Here is a 27,194-nt window from a genome sequence, read left to right as displayed (position 1 = left end):
TAAATTCTCCAACCAAAAATTTGAGGCAGCCGCAACATCGGCCAAAGAAATAGAAGGTCTGAGAAGATGACCTGAATATAAATAGGCCTTCCTTAGATAGGATTCAAGCTTCCTATCTAAAGGATCCTTAAAGGAATACTATCTTCCATAGGAATAGTGGTACATTTAGCAAGAGTAGAAATAGCCCCATCAACTTTGAGGATTTTTTCCCAAAACTCTATAGATTTAGCTGGTAAAGGATACAATTTTTTAAACCTTGAAGAAGGAATAAAAGAAGTACCTGGCTTATTCCATTCCCTAGAAATCATATCAGAAATAGCCTCAGGAATAGGAAAAACCCCTGGGGAAACCACAGGAGGTTTAAAAACAGCATCTAAACGTTTATTAGACTGAACATCAATAGGACTGGTTACCTCAATATCTAAAGTAATTAACACTTCTTTTAATAAAGAACGCATATACTCTATTTTAAATAAATAAGTAGATTTGTCAGTGTCAATGTCTGAGGAAGGATCTTCTGAATCAGATAGATCCTCATCAGAAGAGGATAAATTATTATGTTGCTGGTCATTTAAAATTTCATCAGCTAAATGAGAACTTTTAAAAGACCTTTTACGTTTATTAGAAGGTGGAAATGCAGGCAAAGCCTCCAAAATAGAATCAGAAACAAATTCTTTAAAATTTACAGGTATATCATGTACATTAGAAGTTGAAGGAACTGCAACTGGCAATGTACTATTACTGATGGAAACACTATCTGCATGTAAAAGTTTATCATGACAACTATTACAAATGACATTTGGTGGAATAATTTCTACACTTTTACAACAAATGCACTTAGCTTTGGTAGAACCGATGTTAGGCAGCAATGTTCCAGCAGAAACTTCTGAGGCAGGATCAGATTGGGACATCTTGCTCAATGTAAGAGAAAAAACAACATATAAAGCAAAATTATCTATTTCCTTATATGACAGTTTCAGGAATGGGAAAAAATGCAAAAGCATAGGCCTCTGATAGAGAAAAAAGCAAGAGGCAAACATCCATGGGGTATTGAAATAATGAAAAAAATTTGGCGCCAAGTATGACGCACAACATAACGTAAACTTTTTTGGCGCCAAAAATAACCGGAAATGATACACTCGCGTCACTAATGACGCCGCCGTGTGAAAGGTCTCGGCGTCACGTATGACGCCGGAAATGACGAAGTTGCGTCATAAACGTCTTTTTCCGCAGCAAAAAAATTTTCGCGCCAAGAATGACACAATAAAGTTTAGCATTTGACGCACCCGCGGGCCTAATCCCCGCAATAGCAAGAAGTAGTCAATTGAAAAAAAGACTAAAACTCCAGGTAAGAAATAAATTTCTTAAAATGTTTAAATTCCCCAAATATGAAATGGACAGTCTGCTGAAGGAAATACATGAACCTGAATCATGGCAAATATAAGTATAATACATATATTTAGAACTTTATATAAATGCATAAAGTGCCAAAGCACAGCTGAGGTGTCTTAAGTAATAAAAAACCTACTTACCAAAAGACACCCATCCACATATAGAAGATAGCCAAACCAGTACTGAAACAGTTATTAGTAGAGGTAATGGTAAATTGAGAGTATATCGTCGATCTGAAAAGGGAGGTAGGAGATGAATCTCTACGACCGATAAAAGAGAACCTATGAAATAGACCCCCGTTAGGGAAATCATCGTATTCAAATAAGTGATACTCCCTTCACGTCTCTCTGACATTTGCTGTACTCTGAGAGGAATCGGGCTTCAACAATGCTGAGAAGCGCATATCAACGTAGAAATCTTAGCACAAACTTACTTCACCACCTCCATAGGAGGCAAAGTTTGTAAAACTGAATTGTGGGTGTGGTGAGGGGTGTATTTATAGGCATTTTGAGGTTTGGGAAACATTGCCCCTCCTGGTAGGATTGTATATCCCATATGTCACTAGCTCATGGACTCTTGCCAATTACATGAAAGAAAGAAACATTTTTTGCTCAAAAACACATGGGGGTAACACAGGGGGGAGGGCGTAGCCCCTCCTGCCCTTATTGAGAAACCTCCACTGCTCACCATCCCAGAGACCCTTAAGTAATTGGCACCATAATGTCTATCCTCAGAGTGTTGTTTTTTTTTGTTTTTTTTTTACAATGACTTAGATTTTTCTATGTAAATTTAATAGAGAAATTATCATCTGATAACTTTATTTTCCATCTCACATGCTGTACATAGGCAGAGCTATCTGTTGTAGAGAATTGGTCCATATCAGTGTATTAGCTCTTGGGAACTTTATAATATTCTTATAATCCTGTAGACATTTGTTTCACTGTATTTTTTTTTTTTTTTATAATCTTTTATTGAGATTCTTGAGACGAAAAAAACATCAACAAAATTGTATAACAAGCATTATACATGAACAAGGCAAGCAGTTACCGCACCATGGATACACAATTGGCCATTAAGTCACCTCCAACAGCAAGTGAAAACTGTACAGTACTTAGTTATCTAAAACTTGAGAATCTCATTTTATAATAAATTGAATAGCATTTAACAGTGGTTAATTCGATGGCTAAACATAAGCCAATTGATATAGGAAACAATACAGCACCTAGAATGATAACCACAAATATTATATATTTTCAGTCATATATTTGAGAATGAGAACATTGCATTAATATACAAGACAATTTCTAAATGTTTGGCACCTTCATCTCAAGACATTTGGGTGTTTCTCAGAGAAGAACGTCTGAACCCTCTGTCCCTATCTCTTTTAACTAGGTATCTTCTTTTTACCAGCATCAGTGGGTAAACACCGCTCGGTAGTAGCCAAAAGAAGAGGCGAAGAGAAATAAAGAAGTGACAAGGTTCTAATGTAGCAATGTTTTATGCATATAGTAAACAGTATGGGGGGGGGGAGGAGCCAGATAATGCAACTGTCTGGTAGAGTTTAGGGTCCCTAAGCCTTTGTGTATAAGATTATTAAAGGTAACTCCTGATATTGTTCTGCTCAGGGGGGATAGTAAGATGTATGAAATATAAAATATAAAATATAGGGGGCTTCTGGATGAGCTCCTCTCCTGGGGAAGTGCCAACTATAGGCGATGTGGGAAAAAGGAATAGGGGTATGACCCGCAGGCAACAAGTACCGACGGGAAAGGGAGGAGAGGAGCCCAACAGGAATAGATGATTTGTTATATGTAATAATAGAATCAGCATAGGGAACACCTTTATCTGGAATAAGACTAACAATGTATCCCTCACCTGCAACTATGGTATATACAAGATGGGAGTCCTGAATAGGAATAACATAGCAATTGAAAAGTGATGTGCAGAATAGCGGGGAGATTAAATGGAATCTGTGTCCCTAAGTTTAATTGTTAAACAGATACTAAGGGGAAATCCTTAGGAGGGAATTGGAACCAGCCAATCAATAGCATAATACTAAACAAGTAGAGCTATGAGGGAAGGAAGTTTTTATATCTAACCCATATGATGGGAGGGTAATATACAATAAAGCCTTCAAAAGGTATAATAACCTATGACATATATATAGCAGTTAGTAAACATATAGGCGCGTACATATATACACCTAATATGTGAGACATGTATAACAAGTAGAGGACTGTTCCTGTCATATTATGCTGACTCTATGTATAGGTTCTACATTTCTTTAATAATCTGCATACCCACTAGTCAAAGTATGCAAGGTGTGCAACTGAGCCTACTGTATAGCCCTTGAACTACTTTAAGAAGGGAGACTCATATAGAAGATAAGTGAGAATGCATAGTAATTAGTAAACATATAGGTTCGTACACATATACAGAGCATCTAATCTGCCATTGTAGCTCATGTGTGGAACATATTTAGTAGGCATATGGCTTGAAACATACACAAAAACTGTTCCTGTCTTTTACCTCTGATTATACAATAAATATACACTTGCCTCAGTAAACCTATAAGCTAATGTAATATTCGAAAATACTAGGACCTGTTCTATGAGGAATGGTCTCTCCTAAAATTAATGTGTAGCTTGTTCAAGTGATCACAAAATGACTCAAAGAGCTAGTATACCATAAACCCCCTATAACAGTGCAAAAACATATATACATATAATAGCATGCAGCATATATGGGGACATAGTTCAGGCTACTAGCCGTCATCATCACTTTCCAAAGCCCTATATTACTTGACCCTAGTATTACATGCGAACCTTTCCTTGGAAAATAGAAAACTACGGAGTGTATCTCTTATAACATGGCAAACCCTATCCAGGTATTACCTAGTTAGAACATATCATAACACATGACACTGACAGCATCATATTAGATATTTTCTGATTGTAGAGAGATATAAATAAAAAAAAATAAAGAATGCAGTCCATACATATTATCGAAAGCTACAAACTAGGTCTCTATAAAATATGTCCCTTGATAGAACTGCAGTAGGAAATATAAAGATGATAGAGATGTGAGGCATGTAAATCTTACAAAATAGGGAACATATGAACTAATGTCCCATAATTAGCATATATAAAATTAAAAAATAACCAGGGGGCTCTGAAGGGGTTATCATCACATGTTCTAACAGTTCCAGATTTGAGTTCGTCCGAACATTAGGGCCATGAGATTAAAATATATCAAACGAGCAGATAATATTCTCAATGAGCCTTTAGATTGGGTTAATAACATAAGTCCCTGAGTGATTAACGATATATATATAACAAAACTTTTTGGGGCAGAGGATCCAAGAAAACTACAGCAGTCTGCTTGAGTGCCAGGACTATGGCCTAGATTTGGAGTTTGGCGTTAGCCGTGAAAACCAGCGTTATAGGCTCCTAACGCTGGTTTTAGGCTAACTCCGGTATTTGGAGTCACTCAAAATAGGGTCTAACGCTCACTTTTCAGCCGCGACTTTTCCATACTGCAGATCCCCTTACGTCAATTGCGTATCCTATCTTTTCAATGGGATCTTTCTAACTCCGGTATTTAGAGTCGTGTCTGAAGTGAGCGTTAGACATCTAACGACAAAACTCCAGCCGCAGGAAAAAAGTCAGTAGTTAAGAGCTTTCTGGGCTAACGCCGGTTCATAAAGCTCTTAACTACTGTACTCTAAAGTACACTAACACCCATAAACTACCTATGTACCCCTAAATTGAGGCCCCCCACATCGCCGACACTCGATTAATTTTTTTTAACCCCTAATCTTCCAACCGCCACCTACGTTATACTTATGTACCCCTAATCTGCTGCCCCTAACACCGCCGACCCCTGTATTATATTTATTAACCCCTAATCTGCCCCCCACAACGTCGCCGCCAGCTACCTACAATAATTAACCCCTAATCTGCCGACCGCAAAGCGCCGCCACCTACATTATAGCTATGTACCCCTAATCTGCTGCCCCTAACACCGCCGACCCCTATATTATATTTATTAACCCCTAATCTGCCCCCCACAACGTCGCCTCCACCTGCCTACACTTATTAACCCCTAATCTGCCGAGCGGACCGCACCGCTACTATTATAAAGTTATTAACCCCTAATCCACCTCACTAACCCTATAATAAATAGTATTAACCCCTAATCTGCCCTCCCTAACATCGCCAACACCTAACTTCAATTATTAACCCCTAATCTGCCGACCGGAGCTCACCGCTATTCTAATAAATGTATTAACCCCTAAAGCTAAGTCTAACCCTAACACTAACACCCCCCTAAATTAAATATAATTTTAATCTAACGAAATTAATTAACTCTTATTAAATAAATTATTCCTATTTAAAGCTAAATACTTACCTGTAAAATAAACCCTAATATAGCTACAATATAACGAATAATTACATTGTAGCTATTTTAGGATTAATATTTATTTTACAGGCAACTTTGTAATTATTATAACCAGGTACAATAGCTATTAAATAGTTAAGAACTATTTAATAGTTACCTAGTTAAAATAATAACAAAATTACCTGTAAAATAAATCCTAACCTAAGTTACAATTAAACCTAACACTATACTATCATTAAATTAATTAAATAAAATACCTACAATTACCTACAATTAAACCTAACACTACACTATCAATAAATAAATTAAATACAATTCCTACAAATAACTACAATGAAATAAACTAACTAAAGTACAAAAAATAAAAAAGAACTAAGTTACAAAAAATAAAAAAATATTTACAAACATAAGAAAAATATTACAACAATTTTAAACTAATTACACCTACTCTAAGCCCCTAATAAAATAACAAAGACCCCCAAAATAACAAAATGCCCTACCCTATTCTAAATTACTACATTTCAAAGCTCTTTTACCTTACCAGCCCTGAACAGGGCCCTTTGCGGGGCATGCCCCAAGAAATTCAGCTCTTTTGCCTGTAAAAAAAAAACATACAATACCCCCCCCCAACATTACAACCCACCACCCACATACCCCTAATCTAACCCAAACCCCCATTAAATAAACCTAACACTAAGCCCCTGAAGATCTTCCTACCTTGTCTTCACCCTACCAGGTTCACTGATCCGTCCTGAAGAGCTCCTCCGATGTCCTGATCCAAGCCCAAGCGGGGGGCTGAAGAGGTCCATGATCCGGCTGAAGTCTTCATCCAAGCGGGAGCTGAAGAGGTCCATGATCCGGATGAAGTCTTCATCCAAGCGGGAGCTGAAGAGGTCCATGATCCGGATGAAGTCTTCTATCAACGGCATCTTCAATCTTCTTTCTTCCGGATCCATCTTGCAGACCTCCGACGCGGAACATCCTCTTCTCCCGACGCCTACTAGCAGAATGACGGTTCCTTTAAGGGACGTCATCCAAGATGGCGTCCCTCGAATTCCGATTGGCTGATAGGATTCTATCAGCCAATCGGAATTAAGGTAGGAATATTCTGATTGGCTGATGGAATCAGCCAATCAGAATCAAGTTCAATCCGATTGGCTGATCCAATCAGCCAATCAGATTGAGCTCGCATTCTATTGGCTGATCGGAACAGCCAATAGAATGCAAGCTCAATCTGATTGGCTGATCGAATCAGCCAATCGGATTGAACTTGATTCTGATTGGTTGATTCCATCAGCCAATCAGAATATTCCTACCTTAATTCCGATTGGCTGATAGAATCCTATCAGCCAATCGGAATTCGAGGGACGCCATCTTGGATGACGTCCCTTAAAGGAACCGTCATTCGGCTAGTAGGAGTCGGGAGAAGAGGATGTTCCGCGTCGGAGGTCTGCAAGATGGATCCGGAAGAAAGAAGATTGAAGATGCCGTTGATAGAAGACTTCATCCGGATCATGGACCTCTTCAGCTCCCGCTTGGATGAAGACTTCATCCGGATCATGGACCTCTTCAGCTCCCGCTTGGATGAAGACTTCAGCCGGATCATGGACCTCTTCAGCCCCCCGCTTGGGCTTGGATCAGGACATCGGAGGAGCTCTTCAGGAAGGATCGGTGAACCTGGTAGGGTGAAGACAAGGTAGGAAGATCTTCAGGGGCTTAGTGTTAGGTTTATTTAAGGGGGGTTTGGGTTAGGGTATTTTGTTATTTTGGGGGTCTTTGTTATTTTATTAGGGGGCTTAGAGTAGGTGTAATTAGTTTAAAATTGTTGTAATATTTTTCTGATGTTTGTAAAAAAAAATAATTTTTTGTAACTTAGTTCTTTTTTATTTTTTGTACTTTAGTTAGTTTATTTCATTGTAGTTATTTGTAGGAATTGTATTTAATTTATTTATTGATAGTGTAGTGTTAGGTTTAATTGTAGGTAATTGTAGATATTTTATTTAATTAATTTAATGATAGTATAGTGTTAGGTTTAATTGTAACTTAGGTTAGGATTTATTTTACAGGTAATTTTGTTATTATTTTAATAGCTATTGTACCTGGTTAAAATAATTACAAAGTTGCCTGTAAAATAAATATTAATCCTAAAATAGCTACAATGTAATTATAATTTATATTGTAGCTATATTAGGATTTATTTTACAGGTAAGTATTTAGCTTTAAATAGGAATAATTTATTTAATAAGAGTTAATTAATTTCGTTAGATTAAAATTATATTTAATTTAGGGGGGTGTTAGTGTTAGGGTTAGACTTAGCTTTAGGGGTTAATACATTTATTATAGTAGCGGTGAGCTCCGGTCGGCAGATTAGGGGTTAATGTTTGAAGTTAGGTGTTGGCGATGTTAGGGAGGGCAGATTAGGGGTTAATACTATTTATTATAGGGTTAGTGATGCGGATTAGGGGTTAATAACTTTATTATAGTAGCGCTCAGGTCCGCTCGGCAGATTAGGGGTTAATAAGTGTAGGCAGGTGGAGGCGACGTTGAGGGGGGCAGATTAGGGGTTAATAAATATAATATAGGGGTCGGCGGTGTTAGGGGCAGCAGATTAGGGGTACATAAGGATAATGTAAGTAGCGGCGGTTTACGGAGCGGCAGATTAGGGGTTAAAAATAATATGCAGGGGTCAGCGATAGCGGGGGCGGCAGATTAGGGGTTAATAAGTGTAAGGTTAGGGGTGTTTAGACTCGGGGTACATGTTAGAGTGTTAGGTGCAGACGTAGGAAGTGTTTCCCCATAGCAAACAATGGGGCTGCGTTAGGAGCTGAACGCGGCTTTTTTGCAGGTTTTAGGTTTTTTTTCAGCTCAAACAGCCCCATTGTTTCCTATGGGGGAATCGTGCACAAGCACGTTTTTGAGGCTGGCCGCTTGCGTAAGCAACTCTGGTATCGAGAGTTGAAGCTGCGTTAAAAATGCTCTACGCGGGGGGCGTGTCTAGGCGGCGTCCATGACAGGACGTGTTATCAGGAGCTCTAGAAGAAGATCTGTGCAATCCACCGAATTACACACAGATAATTGCAGCATATATGAAAAAAGATATTATATCTGACCGCAGTATAATCTGCTGAACTGATCTATGTTAAACTTGCTGACTAAATGACTTTGGAGCGCTGATCTGGACCGCTGAGGCCTCTGGCGGCGGCCTCCTCTGAGACCTCAGCACCCCCCCCCGGTTATCCGGGTACGGCATTCCCTATTGGAGTGCAATTTTCTGTTACAAGTGGGAGCCTAAAGAAACTATTGCCCTGAGGTAAAATGGACACCGTAATAAACATGGAGGTACAGAACCTCGAAATCACTCTGATGCAGATGTTTGAGGAACACTTCGCAATGCTCCACCGTCTGGTCAGAGGTTGTTTTGGTAAAGATTATGCCGTCCCTGAGTGGGAACTTACTGAACTCCACGCTCCCCAGGAGAATATGAGGCGAGCTGCCGATAGCGGACTCTTGGTTCCTGAACCTATGGAGCTGAACGATGCTTGTGATGTGCTCAAGTGGGATGATGTCGCACTACGAAAATCAGAAGCAGCGGCTACTGTGGAGGCTTACCTCGCACCAAGTTATCAGCGGGCCCCAGCTGTTCCTTCCGAGTCTCTCACCAGGTCCGGGCAGGTGCCGGGAGCTACCCATAACAGTTTTCTGAGTGCCGGGTTGAATGAGGCCACATGTAAACATACGCGCACTGACTTCAACTCAGGTCCAACTCTAACCTTAGTCTGGGACACTAGTAGGGATAGTGGAAGCACTGTGACCCCTTTTGTCATAACGGCACCGGGGGATTCCCTCCATGGCGCTCCTATGGTAGTGGAGCATGTGTTCATGCATAGGAGCAGGACCCAGACTGGATCTGTCTTGCCAATATGTTTTGATCTGACCGGAGCAGACATGAAAGGCTACGTAACTGCTATTACCGTTCATGCCGATGGTAAGGCTGATTTCAAGTTTTCCCTTGCTCCCAATTGGAGGTATGTGACACTAGACCGGTCTATGGTGGCCTACGGATGGCCCTGGCAAACTTCTTGTTCTGAAAATTATGCCCAAAAAGGAGTCCCCCAGGACTGGAGACTTGGTGTGGGATAAATATGATATATCTATTGGGACTGGCCTTCACACTACTAGATGCTGTTCCTGCACAGGCTCGAGATTTAAGAGCACAGCCACCCATTATGTTTAAGGACACTTTTTTTTCTTGCCTTGCATTATTTTTCTTATTAACCAAGTCTTGTGTACTGTTTCTGTTGTTACCATATACAGGTTAATTATTCAATTTGACCCTCCCTTCTCCAAGTTGGAGATATTATATATGTCCTATTTTGTAACACCTGGAAAATATTAATCCCAAAGCCTATAGGGATTTTGCAAAAGTTTACTAGTTCCTTTTTTTTTTTTTTTTAATATTTAGGAATCTGTCCACATAATGTCCATCTTTCATTTCCCTTAAATAGTCCTATGGGCAAGTTATTGTAGGCTCATGTATAACTACATAATGTAATATTTGAACCCTGCTAGATCATTATTAAACCTGCATAGAAGGCAAGGGGAATTTTATTTAACTCGATAATAGCCACAACTTATTTTTATTTCATACTATGTCCTTCTGGAGATCTTCTACTGGCTTTGGTGGTGTGCAGGGATATGAGCTGCCTATTTGTGATTTTTACTTTTCTTATTATTATGTGTAGGTCAATTCCTCAATTTGAGCTGCACTTTTGTGGGCAGGGGAAGCTATAGGTACATATGCTCTATTTTGTAGAATCTGGAAAATAATAATTTTCATGCATATAGGGGTGTTGCAAAAGTTTAAATCCATTATCTTCCCCAAATAGTCTTGTAGTCTAGCTACAGTTGGTCCATATATAATCGCATACTGTAATATCTGAACCCTACTTTAAACTGGATCACTGTTACCCCGAAATAGATGACAGAGACCTGATGGTAATTGGTTGGTCACACTAAGTTACACTAATTGGGAGGTGTGCTACCTGCGGCCGAGGCGGCATATCTTGTTTCCCTGGACTGACCACTGTTACTGTTCTTAGATGGCACCCTGCTCGCACCAGAACTAGTAAGGAAGGCTCTCGTCCCTCATACCCATTCATAGCAAGACACCATAGTTCCCACTGGGGTAGAGACGCAGTATCCACTATGTATTCCATTCTACAAAATAACAGCTGCTGGTTTGACTGTTCTATATGTTCCCACATAGTTATTAATTTCTCTTACTTACTGTATAAGGTTATTACTCTCCATTCTCTAAAGCATAACATAGACTGGCTCCCCACATGTTAAGATTGATCATTCTAGATTTTGGACCCAAAAGTGGTCTTTTCCCTTATTTACTTTACCATTCCCCTTCTTTAGTTTTATTTAATCTACTGCAGCCCAAAAGCGGCTGTTACTTTATCTTTTGGGGATATTACTTACTGTTAAACGATGAAGGAAATTTTGTTCTGATCTTATTTTATCATTTTTGTTTGTCACATTTATGAAAATAGAGGTTTTTCGTGAGACTCAAGAGTAGTCTCCCTGTATCCATGATAGCCCTCTGAAGTTTAGTATTATTGGTAGCATTACGAGGTCCAAAAGTGGCCTTATGTGTCATAGTGATGGTTTAAAATATCAAGGACTATATATTTTTCACTATTGTCAGTTGAGCATCTCCTGTGTACCATATCTGCTTGTATTCTCAATATGTCTGGAAGAAATTTTGCTGTTTAATTATTGCTAGTTTACTGACATGTCACAATTGTATGCCTTGTCTTATACCTCAATAAAAAGTTAAACAAAACAAAAAAAAAAATGCTCTACGCTCCTTTTTTGGAGCCTAACGCAGCCTTTTTGTGGACTCTCAATACCAGAGTTATTTTTATGGTGCGGCCAGAAAAAAGCCGGCGTTAGCTACGCGGGTCGTTACCGACAAAACTCTAAATCTAGGCCTATGCATTTACTGCTATATAAAGAGAGGGGCTAAGGATCTAACCCACTCCGGACTTCCACCAGAGCCGTTGTAGTGGTTGGAGTGTGCCCACACTATCGGTGATGGGTAGAGAGTGCACTTCTAGACAGATCCTATCCCCCTTATTGTGTATAACTCCAGCTGTGCTGATGTGGGGAGAGCTGTCTTTAGGCTTCTGTAGCTGATGTGTCAGGGGTCCCTAAAGAGGTGCGGTGATGGTTCCTCCCTTGATGTGTGAAAGGCTTAGAATTCGCCGTCGGAACACTAGTTCTGAGTCCGGATCTAGGGCCTGAATATGTACCAAGTGTTTCACTATTTCTAGCACTCTCCCTCCCGGTTCCTCTGCGGGCTCAATCTCTCCGTGTTGAATGCGCTGCTGGCAAGCTATATTATGCAAGGAAGTGTCACCATTGTCTGATGAGAGATCTGCCGTGCTGGTAAGTGTATCTTCAGCCAGCACTGTAGCGTAAGGAGCGCTAATTGCATTTTTCAAAGTATCCACTAGCCCTGCATGATGCAGATCAAGTCGATTGCATAATGTTGCCAAAAGGGAAGTTGCTAACTCCATGGAGACACTGTTATGGAAGAAGTGTGGCATGGAGGGACACTCTCAGTGGGTTCGAAGTGTATGTCTAGTAGTCCCAACTATTTACTGTGGCTTTCATGTTATATAACGTATCTAAGTGGCCCTGAGTGGTTGAGACTGCTGTCGCTTAGCTAGCTGGGCCGGTAATGTTCTCTGTTGATGTGCGGGTGTGGAAGATGGTGCCTCGTGCCAAGACTGTTGATCACTAAAGGTGCTAGGCAAACAGCCCTCCTGTATGGAGACTATAGTGGTCGTAGTAAGAAAGTGTGTCTGGATCGGCACCTATGATATTTGGCACTGCAGGGGTGCGGTGAGTTACTCACTGAAGTCCGCAAGCTCAATCCGTTGCCGTCTGTCTTTTCACCAGTGACCCTAAGGCGCCTTATTGCTCTTGAAAAGATCAGGCACCGGAGCGGGTCCCCGACCCTCCGGGTAGTAAAGCAGTGCTCTAGTGCAAGTCGTAAGCAGCTCGATGTAGTGTGCGCACTTACGTGCCGGGATGCAAGGCCTCAGGCAGCTTTAGACTGATCGCGGCTCACAATCTGTCACAAACTTAGAGGTGAAGATTGCCACAAGTGCAGAGGTGCCCTATTACTTAAGGCATTTGTGCTTGAGGATGTATTGTGTCCCTTTTTTCTTATATATTAATATAAATGTGTGTTCTGACTGAGGAGCTTCTTGTGAACACGTCTGTTCTGCTTGGTTGTTGGCTCCGCCCCCCGTTTCACTGTATTTTTATATAAAAATAGAAGTACAAAAATGTTTTGTATTTATCCTTCAATTAACAACATTATTTATAAATAAGACAGAATATTAATATCTAAGCAAACACTTGCAGATATAGGCCTCTATTTATCAAGCTGTCAACTTACCTGCATTCGACGGCACCAATACGCTCACCTAAGTTCGCCTAACATAGCTGCCGCGGACCTGAATACGTTCTCCAAAATTATCAAAAAAGCTGTCAAAAAGCCACGCACCAAGTACGGAGCGATGAGCAGCAGACTGTTGTTAACTAACAGTCATAGATCTCGCTGCTCTTCGGCTTTTTCACAGCTTTCCTGGTACCCTGTCACTAAACACCCACACTATACTATACTGTTTACCCCCTATACCGCCGCTCCCGGAGCCCACCACAACTAAATAAAGTTATTAACCCCTAAACCGCTGCTCCCGGAGCCCACCGCAACTCTAATAAAGTTATTAACCCCTATCCTGCCACTCCAGGACCTCTCCGCAACTAAATAAAGTGTTTAACCCTTAAACCGCCGCTCCCGGAGCCCACAGCCATCTACATTATATTTATTAACCCCTAATCTGCCCCCCCTACACCGCCACCACTATATTAAAGTTATTAACCCCTAAATCTAAGTCTAACCCTGACACCCCCTAACATAAATATAATTTAAATAAATCTAAATAAAATTCCTATCATTAACTAAATTATTCCTATTTAAAACTAAATACTTACCTATAAAATAAACGCTAGCAACAATATAACTAATAGTTACATTGTAGCTAGCTTAGGGTTTATTTTTATTTTACAGGCAACTTTGTATTTATTTTAACTAGGTATAATAGTTATTAACTATTTAATAACTACCTAGCTAAAATAAATACAAAAGTACCTGTAAAATAAAACCTAACCTAAGTTACAATTGCACCTAACACTACACTATAATTAAATTAATTACCTAAATTAACTACAATTAAATAAAATTAAATAAAATTAACTAAAGTGCAAAAACAAACACTAAATTACAGAAAATAATCACATAATTACAAGATTTTTAAACTAATTACACCTAATCTAATCCCCCTAATAAAATAAAAAAGCCCCCCAAAATAAGAAAAAAGCCCTACCCTACACTAAATTAAAAATAGCCCTTAAAAGGGCTTTTTGCAGGGCATTGCCTCAAAGTAATCATCTCTTTTGACTGTAAAAAAAAGTACAATACCCCCCCAACATTAAAACCCACCACCCACACACCCAACCCTACTCTAAAACCCACCCAATCCCCCCTTATTAAAACCTAACACTAACCCCTTGAAGATCACCCTACCTTGAGAAGTCTTCACTCAACCGCGCCGAAGTCCTCAACGAAGCCGGACGAAGTGGTCCTCCAGATGGGCAGAAGAGGTCCTCCAGACGGGCAGAAGTCTTCATCCAGACGGCATCTTCTATCTTCATCCATCCGGCATGGAGCGGCTCCATCTTCAATACATCCGACGCAGAGCATCCTTCCTGGCCGATGACTACCCGACGAATGAAGGTTCCTTTAAGTGACGTCATCCAAGATCGCGTCCCTTGAATTCCGATTGGCTGATAGAATTCTATCCAATCAGCCAATAGAATGCAAGCTCAATCCTATTGACTGATTGCATCAACCAATAGGATTTTTCCTACCTTAATTCTATCAGCCAATCGGAATTCAAGGGATGCCATCTTGGATGACGACACTTAAAGGAACATTCATTCGTCGGGTAGTCGTTGACCAGGTAGGATGCTCCGCGTCGGATGTCTTGAAGATGGAGACACTCCACGCTGGATGGATGAAGATAGAAGATGCCGTCTGGATGAAGACTTCTGCCCATCTGAAGGACCACTTCGCCCGGCTTTGTTGAGGACTTCGGCCCGGTAGGGTGAAGACTTCGCAAGGTAGGGTGATCTTCAAGGGGTTAGTGTTAGGTTTTATTAAGGGGGGATTGGGTGGGTTTTAGAGTAGGGTTGGGTGTGTGGGTGGTGGGTTTTAATGTTGGGGGGTATTGTACTTTTTTTTACAGGTAAAAGAGCTGATTACTTTGGGGCAATGCCCCGCAAAAAGCCCTTTTAAGGGCTATTTGTAATATAGTATAGGGCTTTTTTATTTTATTAGGGGGATTGGATTAGGTGTAATTAGTTTAAAATTCTTGTAATTATTTTATTATTTTCTGTAATTTAGTGTTTGCTTTTTTTGTACTTAAGTTAATTTTATTTAATTGTAGTTAATTTAGGGAATTCATTTAATTATAGTGTAGTGTTAGGTGTAATTGTAACTTAGGTTAGGTTTTATTTTACAAGTAAATTTGTACTTATTTTAGCTAGGTAGTTATTAAATAGTTAATAACTAGTTAATAACTATTCTACCTAGTTAAAATAAATACAAAGTTGCCTGTAAAATAAAAATAAACCCTAAGCTAGATACAATGTAACTATTAGTTATATTGTAGCTAGCTTATGGTTTATTTTATAGGTAAGTATTTAGTTTTAAATAGGAATTATTTAGTTAATGATAGTTATTTTATTTAGATTTATTTAAATTATATTTAAGTTAGGGGGTGTTAGGATTAGACTTAGGTTTAGGGGTTAATAAATGTAATATAGTGGTGGCAGTATAGGGGGGCAGATTAGGGGTTAATAAAGATAATGTAGGTGGCGGCGGGGTCCGTGAGCGGCGGTTTTAGGGGTTAAAAAATGTATTTAGTTGCGGTGGGCTCCGTGAGCGGCAGTTTAGGGGTTAATCAGTTTATTAGAGTGGCAGTGAGCTCCGGGAGCAGCGGTTTAGGGGTTAATAAGTATAATGTAGGTGACGTCGGTGTAGGGGGGGGCAGATTAGGGGTGTTTAGACTCAGGGTACATGTTAGGGTGTTAGGTGTAAATGTTACTGGTTTTCTACCCTAGGAATTAATGGGATATCGGGAAGCAGCGAACATAAGCTTTCGCTGCTTTGAGACTCCCATTGATTCCTATGGCATCCACCACCTCCAGGGTGGCAGATTGAAAACCAGGTACGCTGGGCCGGAAAAGTGCCGAGCGTACCTGCTAGTTATTTGATAACTAGCAAAAGTAGTCAGATTGTGCCGAACTTGCATTCGGAACATCTGGAGTGATGTAAGCATCGATCTGTGTCGGAGTGAGTTCTGTTACGTCACTAAATTCTACTTTTTCCGGTTTGTAGGGTTTGATAACTAAGACGAATCAGGCTCGCCACAAATACGCTGCGGAATTCCAGCGTATTTGCGGTTGACAGCTTGATAAACAGAGGCCATAGTATACATAGTGATTGCAATACCAAACCTCTTTCTATGGACTAAATAGATGAAGTACGTAAGGAAAGGAAAGTATTCATAGCAACTTGACATTATACCTTATAGTAAGATAAATCTTCTGGATCAAAAAGAAGTCACTGCTGGACAGATATGTGATGCTGCTATGTGCACTTTTAGTTTTCAGGACTGAAAAATACACAATTTTCTGACTTAAATTACAGGAAAATGGGGCAAAATAAATAATGAAGGTAAAAGTAATAAATAAAGCAAAAGGTAGAGAACAACCCTATGGATTACAGCTACTTTATTAGAAAGAAGGCAGCATTAGCAAGACCATTCTTACGCGTTTCACTCATCAAACGCTTTGTCAGACGTCTCTGATGAAGTCGCAATAAGAGGTCACGATAATGTTGCATCATTCTAATAAAGCCGCCTTAATCCATAGGATTGTTACCTTCTGTTTGTTTATTACAGTTTATATGTAGTGAATAGAGGAATCACTATAACAGTGGGGACCCTTTCTACCACTGAAGTATTGGCGTACAGCTGCCGGAGGATACCTAAAGTAACACAGGAAACTCGCCATAACTGGAAGTGACTAGTAGCACAAGCGAGTGGGACGCTCTTTCTTCATACGGATCTATAATTCAACCAGAGGCAAAAGGGAATAGTGAGTCAGTGAAGTTATTTCTATGTGTTTATTGCATTATCAGTCACTGTACGTTTGTGACACACAGATAATATCCCTGCACACAGCTGATATAACAATACTATTAGACATTAAATAGTGAGTCAGTGAAGTTATTTCTATGTGTTAATTGCATTATTAATCACTGTACGTTTGTGACACACAGATAATATCCCGGCACACAGCTGATATAACAATACTATTAGACATTAAATAGTGAGTCAGTGAACTTATTTCTATGTGTTTATTGCATTATTAGTCACTGTACGTCTGTGACACACAGATAATATCCCGGCACACAGCTGATATAACAATACTATTAGACATTAAATAGTGAGTCAGTGAAGTTATTTCTATGTGTTTATTGCATTATTAGTCACTGTACGTTTGTGACACACAGATAATATCCTGGCACACAGCTGATATAACAATACTATTAGACATTAAATAGTGAGTCAGTGAAGTTATTTCTATTTGTTTATTGCATTATTAGTCACTGTACGTGTGTGACACACAGATAATATCCCAGCACACAGCTGATATAACAATACTATTAGACATTAAATAGTGAGTCAGTGAACTTATTTCTATGTGTTTATTGCATTATTAGTCACTGTACGTGTGTGACACACAGATAATATCCCAGCACACAGCTGATATAACAATACTATTAGACATTAAATAGTGAGTCAGTGAACTTATTTCTATGTGTTTATTGCATTATTAGTCACTGTACGTGTGTGACACACAGATAATATCCTGGCACACAGCTGATATAACAATACTATTAGACATTAAATAGTGAGTCAGTGACATTATTTCTATGTGTTTATTGCATTATTAGTCACTGTACGTTTGTGACACACAGATAATATCCCGGCACACAGCTGATATAACAATACTATTAGACATTAAATAGTGAGTCAGTGAAGTTATTTCTATGTGTTTATTGCATTATTAATCACTGTATGTTTGTGACACACAGATAATATCCCGGCACACAGCTGATATAACAATACTATTAGACATTAAATAGTGAGTCAGTGAACTTATTTCTATGTGTTTATTGCATTATTAGTCACTGTACGTGTGTGACACACAGATAATATCCTGGCACACAGCTGATATAACAATACTATTAGACATTAAATAGTGAGTCAGTGACATTATTTCTATGTGTTTATTGCATTATTAGTCACTGTACGTTTGTGACACAGATAATATCCCGGCACACAGCTGATATAACAATACTATTAGACATTAAATAGTGAGTCAGTGACATTATTTCTATGTGTTTATTGCATTATTAGTCACTGTACGTTTGTGACACACAGATAATATCCCGGCACACAGCTGATATAACAATACTATTAGACATTAAATAGTGAGTCAGTGAAGTTATTTCTGTGTGTTTATTGCATTATTAGTCACTGTACGTTTGTGACACACAGATAATATCCCGGCACACAGCTGATATAACAATACTATTAGACATTAAATAGTGAGTCGGTGAACTTATTTCTATGTGGTTATTGCATTATTAGTCACTGTACGTTTGTGACACACAGATAATATCCCGGCACACAGCTGATATAACAATACTATTAGACATTAAATAGTGAGTCAGTGACGTTTTTTCTATGTGTTTACTGCATTATTAGTCACTGTATGTCTGTTACACACAGATAATATCCCGGCACACAGCTTATAGAACAATACTATTACAGCTAGATTTAGAGTTTGGCGGTAGCCGTGAAAACCAGCGTTAGAGGCTCCTAACGCTGGTTTTAGGCTACCGCCGGTATTTGGAGTCACTGAAAAAAGGGTCTAACGCTCACTTTTCAGCCGCGACTTTTACATACCGCAGATCCCCTTACGTAAATTGCGTATCCTATCTTTTCAATCTTCCTAACTCCGGTATTTAGAGTCGTTTCTGAAGTGAGCGTTAGAGCTCTAACGACAAAACTCCAGCCGCAGAAAAAAAGCAGGAGTTAAGAGCTTTCTGGGCTAACGCCGGTTCATAAAGCTCTTAACTACTGTACCCTAAAGTACACTAACACCCATAAACTACCTATGTACCCCTAAACTGAGGTCCCCCCACATCGCCGCCACTCTAATTTTTTTTTAACCCCTAATCTGCCGACCGCAAAGCGCCGCCAGCCAAATTATCCCTATGTACCCTTAATCTGCTGCCCCTAACACCGCCGACCCCTATATTATATTTATTAACCCCTAATCTGCCCCCCTCAACGTCGCCTCCACCTGCCTACACTGATTAACCCCTAATCTGCCGAGCGGACCGCACTGCTACTATAATAAATGTATTAACCCCTAATCCGCCTCACTTACCCTATAATAAATAGTATTAACCCCTAATCTGCCCTCCCTAACATCGCCGACACCTAACTTCAATTATTAACCCCTAATCTGCCGACCGGAGCTCACCGCTACTATAATAAATGGATTAACCTCTAAAGTTAAGTCTAACCCTAACACTAACACCCCCCTAAGTTAAATATAATTTAAATCTAACGAAATTAATTAACTCATTAAATAAATTATTCCTATTTAAAGCTAAATACTTACCTGTAAAATAAATCCTAATATAGCTACAATATAAATTATAATTACATTGTAGCTATTTTAGGATTAATATTTATTTTACAGGCAACTTTGTAATTATTTTAACCAGGTACAATAGCTATTAAATAGTTAAGAACTATTTAATAGTTACCTAGTTAAAATAATAACAAAATTACCTGTAAAATAAATCCTAACCTAAATAACAATTAAACCTAACACTACACTATCATTAAATTAATTAAATAAAATACCTACAATTACCTACAATAAAACCTAACACTACACTATCAATAAATTAATTAAATACAATATCTACAAATAACTACAATGAAATAAACTAACTAAAGTACAAAAAATAAAAAAGAACTAAGTTACAAAAAATAAAAAAATATTTACAAACATCAGAAAAATATTACAACAATTTTAAACTAATTACACCTACTCTAAGCCCCCTAATAAAATAACAAAGACCCCCAAAATAAAAAAATGCCCTACCCTATTCTAAATTAATAAAGTTAAAAGCTCTTTTACCTTACCAGCCCTGAACAGGGCCCTTTGCGGGGCATGCCCCAAGAAATTCAGCTCTTTTGCCTGTAAAAAAAAACATACAATACCCCCCCCCCCAACATTACAACCCACCACCCACATACCCCTAATCTAACGCAAACCCCCCTTAAATAAACCTAACACTAAGCCCCTGAAGATCTTCCTACCTTGTCTTCACCTCACCAGGTATCACCGATCCGTCCTGGCTCCAAAATCTTCATCCAACCCAAGCGGGGGTTGGCGATCCATCATCCGTTGGCTGAAGAGGTCCAGAAGAGGCTCCAAAGTCTTCCTCCTATCCGGCAAGAAGAGGACATCCGGACCGGCAAACATCTTCATACAAGCGGCATCTTCTATCTTCTTCCATCCGGCGCGGAGCGGGTCCATCTTGAAGCAGCCGACGCGGATCCATCCTCTTCTTCCGGCGACTCCCGACGAATGAAGGTTCCTTTAAGGGACGTCATCCAAGATGGCGTCCCTCGAATTCCGATTGGCTGATAGGATTCTATCAGCCAATCGGAATTAAGGTAGGAAAATTCTGATTGGCTGATGGAATCAGCCAATCAGAATCAAGTTCAATCCGATTGGCTGATCCAATCAGCCAATCAGATTGAGCTCGCATTCTATTGGCTGATCGGAAAAGACAATAGAATGCGAGCTCAATCGGATTGGGTGATTGGATCAGCCAATCGGATTGAACTTGATTCTGATTGGCTGATTCCATCAGCCAATCAGAATTTTCCTACCTTAATTCCGATTGGCTGATAGAATCCTATCAGCCAATCGGAATTCGAGGGACGCCATCTTGGATGACGTCCCTTAAAGGAACCGTCATTCGTCGGGAAGTCGTCGGAAGAAGAGGACGGATCCGCGCTGGAGGTCTTCAGGATGGAGCCGGTCGTCATCGGATGAAGATAGAAGATGCCGCTTGGAAGAAGATGGTTGCCGGTCCGGATCGCCTCTTCTTCCCGGATAGGATGAAGACTTTGGAGCCTCTTCTGGACCTCTTCAGCACCGGATGATGGATCGCCAGCCCTCGCTTGGGTTGGATGAAGATTTTGGAGCCAGGACGGATCGGTGATACCTGGTGAGGTGAAGACAAGGTAGGATGATCTTCAGGGGCTTAGTGTTAGGTTTATTTAAGGGGGGTTTGGGTTAGATTAGGGGTATGTGGGTGGTGGGTTGTAATGTGGGGGGGTATTGTATGTTTTTTTTTACAGGCAAAAGAGCTGAATTTCTTGGGGCATGCCCCGCAAAGGGCCCTGTTCAGGGCTGGTAAGGTAAAAGAGCTTCTAACTTTATTAATTTAGAATAGGGTAGGGCATTTTTTTATTTTGGGGGGCTTTGTTGTTTTATTAGGGGGCTTAGAGTAGGTGTAATTAGTTTAAAATTGTTGTAAGATTTTTCTTATGTTTGTAAATATTTTTTTATTTTTTGTAACTTAGTTCTTTTTTATTTTTTGTACTTTAGTTAGTTTATTTCACTGTAGTTATTTGTAGGAATTGTATTTAATTTATTTATTGATAGCGTAGTGTTAGGTTTAATTGTAGGTAATTGTAGGTATTTTATTTAATTAATTTAATGATAGTATAGTGTTAGGTTTAATTGTAACTTAGGTCAGGATTTATTTTACAGGTAATTTTGTAATTATTTTAACTAGGTAGCTATTAAATAGTTCTTAACTATTTAATAGCTATTGTACCTGGTTAAAATAATTACAAAGTTGCCTGTAAAATAAATATTAATCCTAAAATAGCTACAATGTAATTATAATTTATATTGTAGCTATATTAGGGTTTATTTTACAGGTAAGTATTTAGCTTTAAATAGGAATAAGTTATATAATAAGAGTTAATTAATTTCGTTAGATTAAAATTATATTTAACTTAGGGGGGTGTTAGTGTTAGACTTAGCTTTAGGGGTTAATCCATTTATTAGAATAGCGGTGAGCTCCGGTCGGCAGATTAGGGGTTAATAATTGAAGTTAGGTGTCGGCGATGTTAGGGAGGGCAGATTAGGGGTTAATACTATTTATGATAGGGTTAGTGATGCGGATTAGGGGTTAATAACTTTATTATAGTAGCGCTCAGGTCCGCTCGGCAGATTAGGGGTTAATAAGTGTAGGTAGCTGGCGGCGACGTTGTGGGGGGCAGATTAGGGGTTAATAAATATAATATAGGGGTCGGCGGTGTTAGGGGCAGCAGATTAGGGGTACATAGGGATAATGTAAGTAGCGGCGGCTTACGGAGCGGCAGATTAGGGGTTAAAAAAAATATGCAGGGGTCAGCGATAGCGGGGGCGGCAGATTAGGGGTTAATAAGTGTAAGGTTAGGGGTGTTTAGACTCGGGGTACATGTTAGAGTGTTAGGTGCAGACGTAGGAAGTGTTTCCCCATAGGAAACAATGGGGCTGCGTTAGGAGCTGAACGCGGCTTTTTTGCAGGTGTTAGGTTTTTTTTCAGCTCAAACAGCCCCATTGTTTCCTATGGGGGAATCGTGCACGAGCACGTTTTTGAGGCTGGCCGCGTCCGTAAGCAACTCTGGTATCGAGAGTTGAATCTGCGTTAAAAATGCTCTACGCTCCTTTTTTGGAGCCTAACGCAGCATTTTTTTGGACTCTCAATACCAGAGTTATTTTTATGGTGCGGCCAAAAAAAAGGCAGCGTTAGCTACGCGGGTCGTTACCGACAAAACTCTAAATCTAGCTGTTAGACATTAAATAGTGAGTCAGTGAAGTTATTTCTATGTGTTTATTGCATTATTAGTCACTGTACGTCTGTGACACACGGATAATATCCCGGCACACAGCTGATATAACAATACTATTAGACATTAAATAGTGAGTGAGTGAAGTTATTTCTATGTGTTTATTGCATTATTAGTTACTGTACGTTTGTGACACACAGATAATATCTCGGCACACAGCTGATATAACAATACTATTAGACAATGAAAGTGTATGGTAAAGTTGTTTTCCTAGGAAAAATTAGTCAGTTTATATTACAGTCTCAAGGTGTTTACTGTCCCTTTAGTCAGATCTAGCTTTGTGCTATCTTGTTGTGAATCCTTGTTTAATGAAGATAACATTGTGACAATTTTAACAAGATAATGATTATCTAGAATACAATTTTTACTTATTATCTGTTATTAATTAAAGGGAAATAAAGGTGCAATAATGTTTAATATGTTGGATCACTTTATTATTGTACCACTGATTGTATATAACTATGTATTTAAAGGGACAGTCTACACACAATTTGTCATCTTAAAGTCTTACCTTAGATTAAGCTGCAAATAGCTTCCTGCACATTTTCTATATCATGCAGCAGGAACAGTAAAAAAATTATTTTAAAATGAATATTGTTGCTGACCACTTTGAAATGGCTTGAATAAAAAACAATAAAGAGGATATCCAAATATGCCAAAATGTGTTTAATGTAATGTATCAGAACATCACAGAATACAAAAAAACACAACGTTTTGGGGCTTAAGCCCCGAAACGTCATGTTTTTTTTATTCTGTGATGTTCTGATACATTACATTAAACACATTTTGGCATATTTGGATATCCTCTTTATTGTTTTTTATTCAAGGTTTGTTGGGAGTTTTGGTAGTGACTCCAGGAGGACTTACCAATTGGATTGTTGTGCTGGGTTCAATCTGCTGTTTACTCACTTTGAAATGGCTGCCAAGCTCAGGCCACTGATGACATCATGATCTGGGCTGCATATGGCATCCAATCACAAAAGGCTCACTAGTTGGATTCAACAGACTGTCATTGTTATTCAGCAGAGTGCCTAGATGCAGCCCAGATCATGATGTCATCAGTGGGCTGAGCTTTACAGCCATTATTCATTTTAAAATAACTTTTTTATTGTTCCTGGTGCATGATATAGAAAAGGTGCAGGAGGCTATTTGCAGCTTAATCTAAGGTAAGACTTAAAATGGCAGTCTACACCTTAGTCATCTTAAACTCCTGCAAAGCCAGCTATAGAGCAGCAATATACTACTGGGAGCTATCTGAGCTTTTCTGGTGAGCCAATGACAAGAAACACATCTATGTAGCCACCAGTCAGCTCCCAGTAGTACATAAGTTTGATAACAGAAGTTAAATTAAAAGTGTCATAAAATGACACATTCTATCTGAATCATGAAAGTGTAATTTCCTATCCCTTTAAGTATGATTTTAAGAGCCTGTGTATAAAGTCTTGCTGGTGATTAATAATCTGGGTTGGTGTAGGTCGGGGGTTAATTTGATATTGTTTTATGTACTGTTAAAGGGGCAGTAAAGTCAAAATTAAACTTAAATGGATTGGATAGACATGACATTTCAGACAACTTTCCTATCTACTTATATTACCATTTGTGCTTTGTTCTCTTGGTATCCTTTGTTAAATAGTAATCCTAGGTTATCTCAGGAGCATGCACGTATCTTCAGACAGCAGAGTTTGCAAGAACATTTACAGCAATGTTATACATAGTAACAAACACTGCTGCACATAGTGCTAAATACACGTGCACACCCCTAAGCTCATATAATATCAGCCTCCTAGGTTTACTCTATAACAAAGGATACCAAAAGAACAAAGCAAATTAGATAATAGAAGTAAATTGGAAAGTTGGGTAAAATTCCTGCTCTATCTGAATTATCAGCGTTTAACTTTCACTGTCAGATTTAGCTTCTGTCTTTGATGACGTTTTCCTAATTCTTCTGTGATATTATGTTTTTAATTATACAAAAAACACATGGTCTGAATTACAATCACTTTTTATTTGCATGAAAAAACATTGAATATCATTATACAGTAAAAAGCAGCATCACATGATATATGCACACAATGGTATAAATATACCTAACACTTGTGCTCTTGATACAAAGGGATTTATCAGACATATAATGTCCCCTTTATATATACAGTATGTGCTATTATCAGTTCTTGTGGCTTCTAACTAACATGAAAACATCTAACATATATAATATCAAGTTACAGAACATGACATACATATTACATACCCAGTATACATGTAGGTTATAGTAGCCATTTAAATTAAACTGATTATGATCACATGACACACATATTACATACCCAGTATACATGTAGGTTATAGGAGCCATTTAAATTAAACTGATTATGATCACAAATGTACCGGTTACTGATATTGGTTTTCCCTCAGTAATTCCTCTGGTATATAACATGTACAATGCTAAGCATCTATTGCTATAATAAAAGATGTATCCACATGATGTGCACATTAAATATATCTCCCAGATGTCAATCATTTGAGACTGATGTTCTTGTTTATATAATTTTCTAAGTCTATTCATATAAAGATTATTTTTTCCACGTTCTAAACATGTGAAAGGCTTCTTCCCTTGTGAATCCTTTCATGAGTTTTCAGAAATGTAATTTGTATAAAACTTTTTCCACACTATGTACATGTGAACAGCTTTTCTCCTGTGTGAATCCTTTCATGTCTTTCCAGATTACTCATTCGTGCAAAACTTTTTCCACACTCAATACATTTGAATGACTTTTCCCCTGTGTGAATCCTTTCATGAGTTTTCAGACTACTCTTTTCTGTAAAACTTTTTCCACACTCTGTACATGTGTATGGCTTTTCTCCTGTGTGAATCCTTTCATGCTTTTTCAGATAACTTTTTTCTGCAAAACTTTTTCTACACTCTGTACATGTGAATGGCTTTTCCCCTGTGTGAATCCTTTCATGTTTTTTCAGATCACTCTTTTGTGTAAAACTTTTTCCACACTCTGTACATGTGAACGGCTTTTCCCCTGTGTGAATCATTTCATGATTTTTCAGACTACTCTTTTCTGTAAAACCTTTTCCGCACTCTGTACATGTGAACGGCTTTTCCCCTGTGTGAATCATTTCATGATTTTTCAGACTACTCTTTTCTGTAAAACTTTTTCCGCACTCTGTACATGTGAACGGCTTTTCCCCTGTGTGAATCATTTCATGATTTTTCAGACTACTCTTTTCTGTAAAACTTTTTCCACACTCTGTACATGTGAACGGCTTTTCCCCCGTGTGAATCCTTTCATGCTTTTTCAGATAACTCTTTTCTGTAAAACTTTTTCCACACTCTGTACATGTGAAAGGCCTTTCTCCTGTGTGAATCCTTTCATGTTTTTTCAGATTACTCTTTTGTGGAAAACCTTTTCCACACTCTGTACATGTGAAAGGCTTTTCTCCTGTGTGAATCCTTTCATGTTTTTTCAGATTACTCTTTTGTGGAAAACTTTTTCCACACTCTGTACATGTGTATGGCCCTTCTCCTGTGTGAATCCTTTCATGCTGTTTCAAATAACGCTTTTCTGTAAAACTTTTGCCACACTCTGTACATGTGAAAGGCTTTTCCCCTGTGTGAATCCTTTCATGTGTTTTCAGAACACTCTTTTGTGTAAAACTTTTTCCACACTCTGTACATGTGAACGGCTTTTCCCCTGTGTGAATCCTCTCATGTTTTTTCAGATCACTCTTTTGTGGAAAACTTTTTCCACACTCTGTACATGTGAAAGGCTTTTCTCCTGTGTGATACCTTTCATGGTTTTTCAGATCACTCTTTTGTGTAAAACTTTTTCCACATTCTGTACATGTGAACAGCTTTTCTCCTGTGTGAATCCTTTCATGAGTTTTCAGACAATGAATTTGTGTAAAACTTTTTCCACACTCTGTACATGTGAAAGGCTTTTCCCCTGTGTGAATCCTTTCATGGTTTTTCAGATCACTCTTTTGTGTAAAACTTTTTCCACACTCTGTACATGTGTACGGCTTTTCTCCTGTGTGAATCCTTTCATGTTTTTTCAGACTACTCTTTTCTGTAAAACTTTTTCCACAGTCTGTGCATGTGAAAGGCTTTTCTCCTATGTGAATATTTTTATGAGTTTTCAGATGATCCATTTGTGTAAAACATTTGCCGCACTCAGTACATGT

At 38.8% G+C, this 27,194-nt stretch overlaps 1 pseudogene; it reads right to left on the bottom strand.

Annotated features, from left to right (window-relative positions):
- Positions 1 to 24,992: 24,992 nt before the first annotated feature.
- Positions 24,993 to 27,194, bottom strand: part of LOC128660017 (zinc finger protein 850-like) — a 283,899-nt pseudogene continuing 281,697 nt past the window's right edge.

The sequence above is a fragment of the Bombina bombina genome, chromosome 5, assembly GCF_027579735.1.
Source record: "Bombina bombina isolate aBomBom1 chromosome 5, aBomBom1.pri, whole genome shotgun sequence".
NCBI classification, from domain to species: domain Eukaryota; kingdom Metazoa; phylum Chordata; class Amphibia; order Anura; family Bombinatoridae; genus Bombina; species Bombina bombina.
Note: the sequence above shows the minus strand (reverse complement) of the source record. Positions and strands in the feature narration are given on the sequence as shown.